This window comes from Ambystoma mexicanum, chromosome 4q (assembly GCF_040938575.1).
Source record: "Ambystoma mexicanum isolate Mex_15411 chromosome 4q, UKY_AmexF1_1, whole genome shotgun sequence".
NCBI classification, from domain to species: domain Eukaryota; kingdom Metazoa; phylum Chordata; class Amphibia; order Caudata; family Ambystomatidae; genus Ambystoma; species Ambystoma mexicanum.
Genome location: NC_090928.1, coordinates 1,038,356,003 through 1,038,373,365, shown reverse-complemented (window position 1 = coordinate 1,038,373,365; position 17,363 = coordinate 1,038,356,003).

The window sequence follows — 17,363 nt, the reverse complement described above, 5'->3', positions numbered from 1 at the left end:
AACAACTCATGTGCAGGTTCTTCCCCGGGTTTCCAGGTTGTTGGCTATCAAAGGTGTAGATATTGTAGCCCAGAATATGGAAAGAATGGGATTCTTCTAATAGGAGTACAGTAGTTAGTCTTGAATTTAGATGCAATGCAGCGACATCCAATCTGTTGTGAACAGATATTCAAAGCCATTTCCAAATCCTATAAATCAAACATTACCGCCAAAGCTGCCTCCTTCAATGCTAGGATTTATGACGCCAAGTCGGGTTCTAAGGAGCTATTCCCCATCTTTAGGGAACTAGAAAAACCATCTGCTCCCCCCATCAGTCATCAAAGACGACAAGTGGTGCAATAGTATTCAATCTGCCATGCTAGAGAAGCTTAACACTCTCGAAACCAAAATTTGCGGCCACCAAAAAGCCCTCTCTAACCTCATAGCAAACTTGCGCACTGAACCACCCACCAAGACCACCTCCTCCCCACTATTTGACTTCAAAGATATCACTGAGCTAGAGGTCATCGCCCTGCTCAACTCCATCAAACCATCTAACTGCAAGGGTGATGCCTGCCCAGCTAGCCTCATCAAAGACTCAGCAACTAACCTAGCCCCCTTCCTAACAGCATTTATCAACTCCTCCTTCCAGTCAGGCCATGTTCCGTCAGGACTCAAGGAAGCATGGGTACGCCCACTCCTCAAAAAACCCTTGCTCGACCCATCAGTCCCTGGGAACTACAGACCCATCACCAATGTACCATTTCTGCTAAACAATCTTGGACAAAGCAGCATACCTGCAAGTCCAAAATGTCCTGGAAGAAAACCGTCTCCTCGGCCTGCGGCAATCTGGCTTCCACTCACGACACGGCACCGAAACGGCCCTCCTACACTTAAAGAACCAAATGGATGATCTTAGAGATGCAGGCAAACCTGCTCTCCTATTGCTCCTGGATCTATCCGCTGCCTTTGACTTGGTTGACCACAACACTCTGTGCCACCATCTAGCCACCCGAGCTATCTTCTCCACCAAAGCCTGTCAATGGATCACCTCCTTTCTCCAAGAAAGGGCCATGAAAGTCTTCTCTGACTCAGCCTCCGCCACTCCCAGCCTCATCACCTCTGGTGTCCCCCAGGGTTCTTGTATCGCGTCCACACTTTACAACTTCTTTACGAGGCCCCTGTTCAGCATCCTTGATTCCCTTGGCATCTCATATACTAACTATGCGGATGACACACAGGTACTTATCTCACTCACTGGCGATTACCTAGCAGATAGCAAAACGCTCACCACCATTTACTCTACCATCCAATCCTGGATGGCAGAGAACTGGCTCTGCCTCAACACTGAAAAAACTCAACTCCTCCTCATAGGGTCACCTTTCACACTGGGTAACCTCAGAGATCAGTACGCCTCCTTCACCATCAACAACATTCCCATCAAGGTATCGAACCACGTTAAGACACTCAGAGTCTACCTGGACTCTGATTTGTCCATGGACAGACAGGTCAATCCTATCGCCGCCTCCTCAGCCTATTACTCTAAAGTCCTTCACGCCGCCAGGCCCTTCCTGTCCCACCATAACTGCCTCACCATTGCCAGGGCAATTATCGGGTTAAGGCTTGACTACTGCAATGCCCTTCTCGTTGGGACCGCCAACAAAAACATTGCCAAATTTCAGCTAGTCCAAAACAACACACTGAGGGCAGCCACAGGCACCGCAAGAATAGACCATAGCTCTGAAATCAGAAGACAGGCACACTGGCTCCCTGTCAAAGAGAGAATTGTCTTCAAAGCACTCGCCCTCACTCAACGAATGCCTTCATGAACTTGCCCCTCCCTACCTGACACACAGAATTACCAAGCACACTGCCACAAGACCCTTAAGATCGTGTTATGCCAACACGATTGTCATACCCACAATGCGAAAAGTGCGCGCTGGTGGCTCCAGCTTCCCCCCACCCAGGCAGCCATGCACTGGGACGCACTGCCACCCCACTTAAGATTGATCGAGTCACACCAAGCTTTTCGCAAAGCTATCAAAACCAGGCTCTTTGTTTAAACTGCCTCTCGCTTTACTATGAATCTGCAGAAGTCATTTCCTGTATCTGTGCTTGTTTCTGTGCAACCATGAGACCTCTGGTCACCTGTCTGTAAATCATAAGTTCTTCTTTTTCTGTAACAGCGCCTCGATGCCTTATGGGCTGCAAGCGCGCTTTACAAATGCAAATAAATAAAATAAATAAATAATGAATTCCGCTTGTTTTATATCCACAGAGGAGATCAAGCGTAAACTGGGGATTTTGTGAAGAAGATATAAAACTGTCTAAAGGACACTGGCTTTACTCTAAAAAGACTTGAAGACATATGTGAAGAAATTGTTTTGCAGTTATTGAGTCTCGTTTCTTTAGAGGGGATTCTGAAAGTTTAATGAGACTTTTGTTTTATGGTGTGGGCTCTTCTTTCTTCCAAAGTGAAGAATTTGCTCATTTCTTCATTACTCAAACTCTTTTCTCATTTATCGTATGCCTCATTTGCGAAGATTCTGGGAGGTTAATTGTAGAGCTTTGATTAGTAATATGATTAACTATTCTTTCCTCTAAAGGAGACAATTTGGATGTAATGCCCTCTGTGAGGGGTCAGAAATGTGAGGCAGAGATCTTGGTAAAGGATTTTCGCAAGTAGCCATTTTATTAACTTAAAAGGGTGTGACATACACCTCACTATTCCTAACCTAAAGAGAATTGCCATACCTATCAAAATAACTGAAGGAAAACACTCTTAACAAAAGGAATCTATCCCTCACAATTATACATGCATCAAACTCATAAAGGTATGATATGATAGGTTACTTGTAACATGCTTAATACCCAGATCTTTCTAAGTGCGGTCCCGGGGATCGAACATGTGTTGCTCTGTGTCGTCTTGCTTCCAAAGCGAGCTCGTTGTCCCTGACCTATCCTCCTGGGACAAGTAGTAGTATTGACTACCCTGGACGGTTAGTAGATGCCAATTCAAATATAACAGAAATAACAGTAATATTCAACTTAAACCAAATAACTCTGTATCCTATACTTTATTTGGGTTAGATCCCCTTCCCCAGGTTCAAAGCAGAAATTTTAATCAAACGTTCAAATAAGAAAGTTCATTTTTGTAACCAAGTTTTGATCATAAAGTTAATCTTACTCCAAAAGTCTTTCACTTGGACTTTTAACAAAAGATTATACATTTCTATCTCCAAGTATAGACAAAAGATCAACACAGGTTCTTCTTCTTAAGAAAGCAAATATACATTCACAATTCTTCTGTATCAACAATGTTTTTGTCAGAATGATTCCATCACAAGTCATTAAACACTTTAGTGGTCTTGCCACTTCTTCACAACTTTCAACCTGATGCAATACTTCACTGATTTCTTCCCGGTCCACTAACCTGCCAGGACTGCCACTAAAATGTCCCTATCCTGGTTGACTCGCCTGCCAGGACAAAGGCTCCTAACACTACTACAAGTACTCTGCGGTGAGGTTTACTTCAAACCTTTGGAAAAGTCTTTGACTTTCAACATCAAAATTCACAACTTCTTCTGAGAAAACATGACACATTTGTGCCATTTTTTCCACCATTGTATTTGCCACCGGCAATGCAGGTTATTCTCTTCTCCTCCTTGTAACTGTGAAACACCAGAGTGTTTTTCACATCCCGATCCTGGGGGTCCCTTAATCATGGGGCCAGGGAAGGGGCATTGCTTTTGGATCCTGACCCTGGGGGTGGACAAGCAAGGGAGGATCACCTGGGTAGGGGATCCTCAGGGAGTGGGGGAGACACGAAATGGCGAGACATGGTATCCCCCTTTTCCAACTACCCCAGAAATCACTGACCGTATCTATTTTATGGGAAACTACATTTCCCAGAATTTGTCCTCACTTCTCCTTCCCAAAACCACTGAGACAAAGAAGAGGAGGAATAAAATAGGATGAGGATTACCTCCTTTGTTGTATAAGAGCCATGTCACACTAATGAGGTCAGGCATGTAATCTCAATCACACAAACCTGAGACTTGTTAACGTTTGGCAGAGTGATAAAAGTTGGCAGGCACAAAGAGAACGAGACTGGGAGCCAAGAGAAGCAGTTCCAACAAAGTCAAAGGAGCTAAATGTTGTCAAGCATAAAGGCCAGTGGACTGCACGAGAAAAGCTGTGAGCGGCAGAAACCCTGGTGAGAGTGCCGTGTTTGCAGAAAGCAGTGAGCGACTCGAACGGAGCAGCGTTTGCACCCGAGGAACATGCCTTGCAGGTGCTCCAGGAAAGCTGCCACCCCTCCCGAGCACGAAGCAAGGTCGGGTAGGAAACAGAAGGCTGTGGGCAACTGTCTTGGAAGCAAGCAAGAAGGCGTTGGTGAAGAAAGCCCCCCTCCCCAAGTACACGACCGGTGATTGATCTGAAGGCCGGCCCGTGTTAGGAGTAAGCAGGGGAGCAACGTTAACAAAAGGTTGCAATAGAAGTGCAGAATACTTAATGAAACAGAACTAATATGGTGAGACGAGAAAGGATACAGATTAACAGAGGGGTTTGCGAGGAATCAGCGGCCTTTGTAAAGACTCTGTAATTTTGCATAAAAGTAACGTTGCATGCAAAAAGGAATGCAAAATATGGGAAGCAATTGAGAACCGGCATTAAGTAAAGCAAATACAGGAAAAGTATCTGCAACCTAGCATGCTGAAGTTTTGTGGAAGATTGAAATTAAACAGTTGATAAAGATTGTTAAAGAGCCAAGCGGGCAAAGTAAGAAAACCTGATGAGAGCATCACAGACCTTTTGAAATTAAGTAAACAGTTCTAATGGATTGTCGGAGTGGTCATGCAAAGGTCTGAGTCAAATCCTTGCAGTTTCAAAAGTCTTTGAAAGTAATAGCCCAAGGAACAAGAAGTTGAAACAAGAGAATTAAGACCTGGGGAGGAGAACACCAAGGTGAAGGGAAAAGGCAGGCACGAGCCCAACAGAGGGAAGCCTCTAATGTATGTTTGGTGATGGGAAAGTGTATATTGAAATATTGTGAAATGAAGGTGAACATTGTGATGTGGTGAAAGAAAGGGGAACATTGAAACAAGTGTGAGACCAAGAGAGCTTAAAGGAGCTGTTGAACTGTGCAGGTGTATCAGTAAGCCAGTGTGCGCTGAACTTGAAACTGTGTCTGTCACCTGTCCATCTGAACTTTCTAAACTCCTGCTAGTAAACGTGGGGAAGGGAATTTCTTTACACGCCATCCTTTGATAACACTCTTTATTTCTTTAGTTCCCCTGTATACATTTGTTGTTGGAGAAAGGGGACTAGGTTAAGTTTCGTTAGTCTCTAAGTAATTTGACTTAGACTGACGAGGACTGTTTTTCTTTTGTTTCATGGTCAAGACTACTCCCATGTTAGAGTTAGGATTAGCTAGGAATTACTCCAACCCTGCTTGTTTTCTAAATAAAGGTTTTTGAAAGTTGCATTTTTATCGTGTATATCTGCTGTTGATACCATGCCCTCTTTACAATCCTTTCTACCATGGGGGAATTCTCTCCTAACACTCTTGGTTTCCCACTTTTACATCAAACAACTGCTGACAATGTTTCTGTATTACACTGGCCTCTCCTCGGCTTAGGCACTGCTTGTTGATGTCTTTCTCAGCTACTACCTCTGGCAATAATGGTTACAATTACCTATCTTCAGTATTGCCCTCCCTTGGCTTTGGCAATGTGTGTTTCTATATGTTTAATATTGCTCTTTCTCTGCTTTGACAATATTCTTGGCTTGGCTAATAGTAATTGCAACCTTTCCTTTCTTGTACTTAGTCAACATTGTTCTAACACTAATAGGATCCTCTTTCCTTAGTTCAGTATTCAAAATAAGGAAAATATCAAGCGGTCGACTACAGAGCATTCTGGGATTACCTAGCAACGGTAAACTCACCAGAGTCTATGTGTCCGCTCGATCAGCTGCTGTATCCAGGCATCGGTCATTTCAGTGGCTCGCGCCGATCAAGTGCTCCGGTGCTCACCGGAGAAAGACACGCAATTAGGAGAGTATTCTTCTCCACGGGGAAAGCCTTCTTAAACAGTGCTTCCCACTGTGCGACCTGTACACTTTCTATCTGCAAACATGAAGACCCTCTCAGAACTGGCATCCACTTTAGATACAGCAGCGGCTCCAGCATGTTTGGTTTTCCCCTCCTGCTGCTGCAATGTCATCCTGCAACAACTTCTGCCTCTCTGCATTCTTGTTCAAATGGCCTGCACCTGAGGGGGGCTTATATATTCAAAGTTCCTGCTCAGATGTGGGTCATTAAAACCACTGGACTGCGCTTTGCAGTTTAGTACCTCTGAAACCTTCTTCTTGGGCCATTATGGGACTTGAAGTCCCCAATGTTCTGATTACCATTTTATTCACATATTTCAATTCTACAATAGGTCATTAAGATGGTAGGGTATATAGGGAAGTTATTAAAGGGGTTTTCCCAGTTTTCCTGACCCGGTTTGCCTCTCATGTGATCCTCCCGGAGAACACCGCCCCCAGGGTCGGGGATCAGGAAGTGTCTGCCTTTCCCTGGCCACATGAGAAGGGTTCCAGGCCAGGGTTTCTGGGACAATCGCCTCTGATTCCTCACACTTCATAACGAGAATCACTCTCATCGAGTTCCATCTGCCCGGTGCGTTGGGAGGAGCGCTCTTTAGATTTATTAGGTGATTGTGACCGCTCCTCGGATGGCGGCCAGTTAGGAGCCTGTTCAAGCTTCTCAGGTGAGGGAGCTAAATCCTCTGTGTAGGAGGCTTAAGTTTAACACATCTGCAGGTGGCTCTGCTTCTTGCCCTCTAGGCTTTAGTTAGTGTTTTATGGAAGATTCGACAGGCAGTTTAAAAATAAATGTCTTTTTTGGATTTGTGATAGAGTTTTGTGTTGATTTAGACATGAGCTTTGAGATATTCTTAACCGGCACAGTGACTGCAGCGGAGCCTTCAGGTTGGTGCTGTGAGAAAAGGGATTAACGCAAGTTATGATGAAATTTAAAGAGGGTGACGGCTCATAAGAAAATCTTGAGGGGCCGAAGGACCTACTAGCATTGCTATTGCCAGAATTAAATACATTTGGGGTTGATGGTTACGAAGTCAGCAGGCAGCTCAAGAGTTTGAGTAGACGATGTAATGATCTTCACAGTCGTAAATGCAGAAGTAACCAAAGACAATGTACCAGCAGGACTCTGATCTAGTAGTGTGCTTGATTTGGGAAGCTGCTCACCTATGGAAACCTCTTCTGCAAGCAGTTCCATTATGGACATGTCACCACCATTGTGCATAAAGTCAGTGATTTTTCAGAGTAAGAAAGTTCTGTCTGCTGAGGGTTGGAGTTACCCGACAAAACTTGGGTGTCAATATGGGGAGATTCCCCCACTTTTGTTTTACCTCTTAGCACATCTATGGCTCTAGGCAGTGGGGGCGGGGGGATGGAGTAGGTGAAAGGTAAAAGGTGCGTTAGCCGCCTTTCACGTAAGAGGGAATCAATTGTTTGCACTGGTTAAGGAAATTCACTGTCAAGAACCTACACAGCCCAAGCCCAGCTACCTGGGTCCAAACCACAGTTCACGCCACTCCCAAGGAGCACCCACCTTTGGACAGTTCCTTGAGTTCCAGCTCCAACAAAATGATGCAGTGTGCCTCATAACCATATATACAGAGTGCACTGTATTACAGTATTGAGAAATGCAGACACATCATTTCATTACATATATTCAGCGAAACAAGAAATAATGTGCCTATACACAAGTGTCCAGACATTCATATATGGAGTGTTGTTGAATCGATGCAAGCATTCATATAATGACAGTTCTCCATAAGAAAATGGAGCAGCTGCCTACATTATGTCATGCCTGTCAGACGGTCCAGATTGGCTCCATCTGCTTCTGTGCAGTCTCCAGCCAGGAGGAATAAGGCTTTACAGGGCAAACAGCACTTTGCAATCAGAACGACTGCCAGACCCTTCTATTCTCAATACGGAATCTCTGGTAGACCGTAAAGTATCAGCCCGGTGCTTTTGATTAGTGTTTCGCTATTTTTGAAACTTTGGCTCTTTGCTTCAGATCAGCAACTGTTTCATCCGGCATTTGGACCCTTACATGTTCTTCAGCTACTCGTTCTGTGTCTACTACGAGGTGGATTCCTCTCAGCCACAGCACAGAGCACGCTGCTCCTTCAGCGTTCTCCCAGCTGCGGCGTTACTTCGGTGGGGGAGATCCCATCTGCCACCTGCGGCGGACCTCCAGTTTCACGCCGGGGATTTCAGCCGCAGCTGCCTTATCAGTCACAGCACGAGGCACGCGTCTCCATTCAGCATTCTCCAACAGCGGCGTTGCTTTGGCAGTGGACATTCTTCACAGCAATCCAATCCACCAGTCTACTGTGACCACGGCTAAATCTTTTTCTACCTGTTGTCTTCTGGAATCATTAAAGTAACAGCCGCAGTACGGACTTTAGTGCAGGGAGACGCTTAAATCATTATTTACCATTACTTTGTATCCCATGCTGCTATCTCTCCCTACTGGATACTCGCTCTATTAGAACATTTGGAATTGGGAATGTTCATACCTAAAATCTGATTGGACTTCCTAAACTATCAATTGTGCCCTGGACTCATAGACTCTTTGCTGCCTTTAGTGTACCAGCCCGTCACTAGTGCGTCCCTCGTGCCGTCCGGAGTTAGTCCCTAACTAACATTCCTCCTTTCCTAGTTTTCTTTGTCTTGGAGCCCATTCCTTTCAACCTAAGGTAGGAGAACCTGCAATTAGTTCTGTACAGAGAGGTTTGGGGGGTTTACTGGTTAGAGTTAATATTCAGTTGGATCAACACTCAATTCAGCTAACTTCTTTTAGGAGAAAAGATTTCTTCCTGCTGAACAAGCCACTCAGCAGAACACGCAGCATAACAACTGGTTTTCACCGTAATAGGGGAAACCACGCCCTTCTTGGTGATTCACTGCACTAGTTTTAGATTCTTCTGAGCTAGTGGGGTGGGTTGATTATTACGAAGGTTTTATTACATCAAAGGTTGTCATCTCAGGGCCTGCAACTTCCTCCAAGATCCTCGCCATTCCGGTAAGCCTTGTTACTTCCTAATTAAAGTTTCATTCTGTGTGTCCAGTATAACATATTAAGATACACATATGAACACTAATATATGGAATAAAAGTCTAACCTGTCTTGCAGTGGTCTTTATTTTTATATTTGTCTACCAACTTTTTCTTATTTTCTTTTTTTCCCAAGTGTACATTTGTCTATTTAAATGTATATACAATTCCAACAATTTATTGTAATTACGGTTCGTAAATTTTGTTTATCATTTTTCATTTGTTTATAGATGTATCTAAATTAAAACATTTGTTTCTTGATGCGAGTTTGTTTTAGTAAAGACTGAAATTTTATAGATAACATTGTGTTAAGTTGCAGTGTACATATGGACTGAATTATGAGGTAAATATTTCAATTTTTCACTTTGAGGTCCTTCCTTTTCAAGTGTTTTATCCATGGTTCATGATATTCACCCATTTTAGGAATACTATATTGTACAACTACTGCTGTTTGTATATAACAGCCAGAAATGTTTGAAATGCTTTCATGAAAGCTCACATCCTAAAGGCAGCAAGTTTACAAATATTATTAGCACTACAAAAGACTGGTATATTTCCGTACGTTAACTGTAAAGATTGTAATAATGTACATAAGGGGAGTGAATTTGCTGATCCACAAAATGGGCAACCAATCCAATTTCAACAGCTTACTACCTGCACAACCACATTTGTGGTACGTTTAATTCAATTTCCTTGTGAATTATACTTTGTGGGGAAAATGACAAGATTGGCACAAGAATTTATCAATGAGCATAAATCGGCAATATGAACCGATGCACAGTCATTGATAGCAAGACATTTCTGTGGTGTCAGACATTCAACAAATGGTGACTGAAATGTTTAACTATATGAAAGTAAAGGAGTTTTCTCAGTGCCATGGGGTGATCTGGGTTGGCACAGGTTTGAGCTTGAAGGGGTTCCTGTACCCATCAACCACCCTCTCTGAGTATCGCCTGAGCTCTCAAGTTCTGTCTTAAAGGGTGTCATGTAATATAGTTCATTTCACACTGATGATTACATGATCCTAATGAACAGCTAAGAAGATTTAAACTTTCTACTGCAGGTAGTGTTAACACATGTATTGAACTCGGCAATCAACATAAGCATCCTGATGCTCAGTGCTTCCTAAAACTCTTTGCGAACATCTGAATCCAAGATTGAAAAGTCAAATCAGCTGTGTTTGCTTTGTGCTAAAAAGTCAAATCTTGCTGTTTTTGCTTTGTGCTAAAAAGTCAAATCTTGCTGCCCATTGCGAAATTCTCTGTATTTTGCTTGTATACTGATGCTTCTCTGTAACTTGCCAGCCCAGTGACCTCACCACTCAATTGTCCCACACCTACCTGCATTAGCCCCCCCTCCCCCGTTTCTCCATCCACTCCTCACTTCCACCCCATGGCGCTTTCTGTTTCTCTTATAGTTTCCAACTTCTTCTCCATTGACTATCCTTTCCTTCTCACTAAGTCTGGTAGGAAGAAGTTCAAAAAGGATATCTTGGCCTCTAACCCTGGTCTTCCTATCGCCGACACCTACTCCAATGCTTCCTCCAGACAGACCCTCACCGACATCCTCTTTGTTGTTCCTTCGCCAGATCTATGGACTCCTCATATGATCTCTGTGCGCTGTCCCATCTCCTTCTCTCCCATTAATGGTGGCACTCGCTGGGAAGTTCTCATGGCTTCCTTCGACTCCTCTAAAGTCATCATTAATGTCTACCTAAATGGCACTGTCATGGTCCAAGGCCCTCAGCCAATCTCCCCTTTGATAGGCGCTTCCCTCGCCTCATCAATTTCCTCTCATCTCCTGCTATCCCCTCCTCTCCCCCTTTGGCTACCTCTCTCCCTCTCTCTCCCTCTCTCTCTCTCTCCCCCTCTCTCTCCCACTCCCTCTCTCTCCCTCTCTCTCTCTCTCTCCTCCTCCTCTGCACCTCCTAGGGCTCTTTCTCCTCCGCAGGGCGTACCTCTGATCTGTACCCCTCCCCGGAAGGTCTTTAAGGCTCTGTCACGAGCTTTGACACTCTCCTCCCTGATGGCTACAAGATCCTCTCCGCGCCAAGATCCTCCCGGTCCGGTGGGGGGTAACCCTGATCTTTCCTGAGTGGATTCCTGCCTCTATTATTCCCACTCAGACCTACTCCTCTTTTGAATGCCTTGTCTGTAGGCTTTCTCTCTCGCCTACCCTTTCTCTTACTGTGGCTATCTATCTACCGGCCTCCTGGTCAAATCACCTCATTTCTGTCTGAGTGGGCGGACCTCTCCTCCTCCCTCCTGGCCTCTACCACTCAGCTCCTCCTCCTCGGTGACCTCAATATACATTTAGACTCTCCTTGTTCCTCCTCCATACTCTTCCGTGACCTCTGTGACTCCCTCTCCCTGTCCATCCCCCCTCTGGCCCAACTCACTCTGTAGGGCACACACTCCATTTCTTGATCTCCTCTGGCCTCCCCCTCTCCATCCCTCTCACCACTCCTCTCTCCACTACCTTCTTGGACATCCGGCCCATGAAGCGTGTCTTAGTTGAGGCTTTTGCTGCCACTTTCTCCCCCCCCCCTCCCACCTCTGGCTGTCTCACATCCTGACACGGCCCTGTCTCTGCTCTACTGTTCAATTTCTGATACTCTTGATGCTCTTGCCTCTGTCATGAGGATCCGTTTGAAGTCCAAAGCCAAGTGCAATTCCTGGTATGACTCTGACCTAGCTACACTTAAACGTAAGTGTAGGGCGGCTGAGAGGAAATGGAGGGCTTCCTGTTCATCCTCTGACAAACTGGCCTGTCGCCTGCTACAAAGGCAATACCGACTCTGTCCTCACCAAGAAGAGTGTCCACATTCAAGCTTGTGTCTCTAAGGCATCTAACAACTCGGCCAAGCTCTTTAAAATCTGCAAAGAGCTGGCCAACCCTGCTGCAGTCTCTACCCTTGCTGTTGCCCCCCCCCAGGCTCTTTGCAATGCCCTTGCCTCTCACTTCATTTAAAAAAACCCAGACATCCTGTCCACCCTCTCCATCTACATCCCTCCTCTCCATCTGTGTTTGCTGACCCTCCTTTAGCCACCACCCCCACCATCCTTCTTGTCCTTTCCTCTTTTCTCCCCTGAAGCAGTCGCTCGAAAGCCTCATCAAAACAGGTTCATCCCTGTTTCTCTAAAACCATCAAGGACCACATTGACACCCTCGCTCCGGCCCTTGCTGATTTTTGCAACCACTTCTTTGCCTCAGGATACTTTCCCTCCCCTCTGAAGCACTCCCTTGTGCATCCTCTTCTCAAGAAACCCACAGCTGATCCTTCTTGTCCAGCTAAGTATCACCCAATTTCCATTACTCCCTTTCTGAGCAAACTCCTGGAAAAGTTGGCCATCTCAATCAGCTTAACCTTGATTCCAATTCTGTTGGCTGTCTCCATGACCACCAATCTGGCTTCAGAGCTGCCAGAAGCACGGAAACTGCTCTCCTGAACATCCGTGAAGATCTGCTCTCCAACCTTGACTCTAACATTCCCTCTGTCCTCATCCTCCTCGATCTCTCTTCTGCCTTCAACACTGTCAACCATACCATCCAGCTCAACCGTCTCCGTGAAAACCTGGGTATCACTCATCAGGCTCTGGCCTGGCTGACCTCTTTCCTCTCTGATCGACCCTCCCAGGTCCAACTTGGGTCCTTCCTATCATCTATCTTCCTCTTTACCTGTGGTGTTCCCCAGGGGTCTAACCTCTCGCCCTGGATTTTCAACCAATACCTGGCAAATCTCGCCCACTGCATTGCCATTTTCTGCTCAAATTTCCAGTGCTACGCTGACGACACTCAACTCATTTTCAAGCTGCCCTTGGCCAACTCTTTCCCATCTCTGATTGCTGAACTGCCATTCAAGATTGGTGTGCCGCCATTGATCTTTGTCTGAATGCCAGCAAGACTGAGATCCTCCTCATCGGCACACTTTCACCATCCTTCCCCCTCACTCTCTGGCCGGCTTCCCTTGGCCCTCTTCCTACCCCCACCTGCGAGCCTAAGAACCTCGGGGTCATCTTTGACTCCACCCTTTCCTTCTACTCCCACATCTCTGAGGTCTCTAAAAAGTCAAACTTTCTACTGCACCTCCTCAGAGGTACTCTGCCTTTCCTCTCCTTCCCCCAGAAGCTCATGGTATCCCAAGCTCTGGTTCTCTTTAGGTTGGACTATTGTAACAGCCTCTTTCTAAATCTACCTGCCTCTACTCTCCGCCCTCTGAAACTAATCCAGAACAGGACTGCGAGACTTGTCCTTGGCCTCAAGCCCTGGGATCGTATCTCTCCAGCTCTGAAATCTCTCCATTGGATCCCAGTGGATGCAAGGATTAAATTCAAAACCCTCTGTATTGTCCACAAGGCTTTCTGGGGCCGGGGTCCAAAATACCGTCAGCTATCCCACCACAAATACCTCCCCTCTCGAGCTCTTCACTCCTCTACCTCTAACTCCCTCAGGGTCAGTCATTTTTTTTCAAAGAAACGAGCTGGGGGTAGATCTGTCTTCGGCTGGGGCCTCCCTCTGGAGCAGCCTCCCTGCCACTCTAAAACTTGAGGAGAACCATCTCCGGATCCGGAAGCACCTCAAGACCTAACTCTTTTCTTCTGCCTTTGCCCCCCCCCCTCTCCCCTGCTGATCTGTTCTCTCTTGGCACAGTGCACCTGTCCACCCTCTGTCCTTCGGGCCCAGGTACCTGCTCATCCTGCCACCCACCCGCACTGCCTCCGAGCCACCCCTTGCACTGGGGTCTGTATCTACCCATAAAGCCCTCTCTTTTTCTTCCTGCACTTTTCAGACCTACCCTGTCTGCTGCCTTAAACCTAGCACTTGCAAAGTGCTGGCTGCACTACCACTGTTGGTTGCCTTTATTATTTATTTGTTATTATTTATCTGTTTCTCCTCTGCTTCGCACTTTCCACTTCTCCCCCCTACCAATGCACTTTTCCTCTCCCCCTCTCCCATGCACTTGCGCGTTCTCAATGTCACTGGGCCTAGTAAGATTGCTGTTTTGTTATACCCTGTCCCCCTCCCTTGCCTTGTCGTGCTCTGAAATACTTGTGTACGAGCACAATTGAAATAAAATATCAATAAGTAGCACATAGGAAATGCCTTGCACACACATACAATGTGTTAAACTACATGTAGGAAAAATCAAGTACCTTAGTAAGCATTTTAAAAAGCATTTTAACAAACACTATGCATGCAACTGAATTTATGAAGTGTTCTTACATTGTATTATTCCTAATGAAAAATATTTTTCAAATTCAAGCAATTTAAGACAAACTGTTTTTTAAATGATTGATCTAAAACCTAGCTTTAAATATAATTACTGCATATATACATGTACTCTATCCACCTAAGCAGCAGCATAATAGTGCACAACTAACAAACTTCCTCTTCTCAGGTAAAAACCTGCTCACTAAGGAGTTAATAGCTTTTAGAAACAAGGGAGGTAGCAGACACCTAAATTAGTCGAATTGTCTCTCGTTGTATAGAGTAGGAGCACAGCCTGTAAAAAATGTGCAAGATTCTGCGTGGCCTTTTAAAATGGGGTAAAGTTGAGGGATCTACTTTTTTCGTGCATTTCGCACTATATAAATGTAAGCCCCTTGCTGGTTAATAGAAGCTAGAGAGCCAGAACCAGAAACCCACCATATTGGCCGCATCACAACAGCTGAGGGTTATCAGAATGGCAGATGGAGGGGGCATGGCCAGCAGGGCCACCAATGTGGCTGCTCTGCTAATGTCCTCCGTGCTGAGCCCAATGTAATATAGTTAAAACAACGTCCCTGGCGATCCCCGAAAAGTACACGATACGCAAGCAATGACCACATCTCCTCGATGAAGGCTACCCTAAAGGTGTGGGATGAGGTATTACGGGGAGAAAAAGATCATTAGAGGTACGGGCCCACTCTCTCCGGTTCTCGGTAACCCCGACTTTACCCTGGGCTTACATCCCAAGGCATTTATACGATGGATAGAGGGGGGCTTACGCTGGGTCAACTGTTTACTGAGAACCAGCCCCACTCTTTCGAGGATTGCAAGAAGGAATCATATACCCAGATCCAGCATTGGATTACCAATCCCGAAATCAGACAGAAAGCCACTCGGACGCTAAGTCCACTTGAATTGACCATCTGAGAGGGTTTGGACAAGGGCAGGGTCTCAAAGCTTACAGACTACTAAGGGAAGATCTCCTGACCCCTCTGCCACCCAGACTACATGACCCGTTGGGAAACCGATTTAGGCCACCAAATAGACAATGTGACCTGGTCCGAGATCTGGGCCAGAGCCTGTACCTCATCCAGATGTGTGACAATGAATGTACGTTCAAATTATTGTTCCGTTGGTACTACCCTCTGGCTCAAATTCATCATTTCCAGGCAGTGATCCCCCCCACCTGTTGGCAGAATTGTGGAGATCATGTCGCGCCTTGAAACACTTGTGTATAGGCGCGTTACAAATGCCATATCATATCATGCCTTGTATTTTAATATGTGGTGGGTCTGCCCCCGGATACTTTACTTATATTTAAGTACTGTTATGTAGGGGGAGCAAAGTGTTTGGGGAATGCTAAGTAGGGTTAAGTGTTAAGTAGAGGTAAGACAATATATAAGGATGGCCATTATTTAAAATAGAGGAGCTAGGGGAGGTACTGTGGCAAGAAGTAGCGTGATAGTGGAGCAGTCTGCCTGAGACCGCATAGCAAGATGGGACCACCCACACTCAATGTGGGTGGTGCCTGAGTTTAGGTAGGGGGTCTGTTGCACCAGACTCGCTCTAAGAGTCCCTGAGACCCCTCCAAGGAAGGGTGAACTGGCGTAGCAGGATCCCAGTCAGTTGGATTTCTAAGGAAAAAATAAGTATAAACCGGTTATTAAATAAAGAGGGGTCTCCGTTGGGATCCCTATAAAATTCCTCTGTGTCTGTGTCCCTTTGTGATCAAAGAAATCGAGGTGTAGCCCATCCCCTGTTAGCAATTTTATTTTAGCAGGTGCAGTGCCCATCCATACCCAGTGGGCTGAGGGGTAGGGGGTGGTGGTTTCCAAGAGAACTGTCCATGCCCTATCCCAGGATTGGATGCTCCCTGGCTTGGGTTAGGGCCGGGAAACAGAGTCTACAGCATTCTCCCTACTGATGCATAGTCAAAGGAGACATGTCTTCAGATCGCCCTGAGGCTCTGCGTTTTACCAGTAAGAGTTGGCATTTTCTGGGACTGTAACCTGTTCCAAGCTGTTCTACATTTCTGCACTGTAGCTGGTCCTGGGCACTTGGTACTCTGAGTCCAAATTCTGACTTGTGGGCTCAATGCTCTCCATGAAATTGCCCAATAGGTAGTTTCTTATTTTAAAGACCATTACTCCTGGTTCAGGTGATGGGTAAATTCCTTGTCACATACTGGGATGACTTAGCCTCTGACAGTCTTTCATGCAGACATGTGAGCTGGAGGATCTGTTATGAATCCTGCTGAGTCATCACTGAACCCCAGTCTAAAGTCTCCTTCCATATGGCCAGGGGAAGGCAGCCGCTACCTGATCCTGACCCTTGGGTTGGTATTGAGGATGGATCACATGGGAGGAGATGGCTGTCGGGAGAAGGTGGCGATTCCGATGGGAACTTGTCATGCCTGCTGGACATATCTCTAGACCGGGAACAACCTCTCCATACAGAATGAGTTACGCCCATAAAACCGCTAGACCGTTCTATTCGAAATGGAGGTTGTTCGATGCATTGCCAGGAAAACAACGTCTGCATTTGTCACGTCGTTAAATTCACGTGACTTAGTTCCGTCACGTGTGTCACGGCAGTACATACATAAGCAGTGTAGAAACGTCGATCGCTGCTTCTGATTAATTCATTTTTGGTGTTTTGTAGCTGAACTCTGGACCTGCGTCCTCGCATTCCCTTCAGCAACTTCTTTGGCCTTTTGTAGCGTGTTCTCCTCCACACGCTAATTCCTGGGCTGCGTGTATCCTGTTCGCGTGCCAAATCTCCATGCGGACGCTGTCTCCAAGTGCGGCTGTCCTGGGCTGCGTGTATCCTGTTCGCGTGCCAAATCTCCACGCGGACGCTGTCTCCAAGCGCAGCTGTCCTAGGCTGCGTGTATCCTGTTCGCGTGCCAAACCTCCACGCGGACGCTGTCTCCAAGCGCGGCTGTCCTGGGCTGCGTGTACCCTGTTCGTGTGCCAAATCTCCAAGCGGACGCTGTCTCCAAGCGCGGCTGTCCTGGGCTGCGT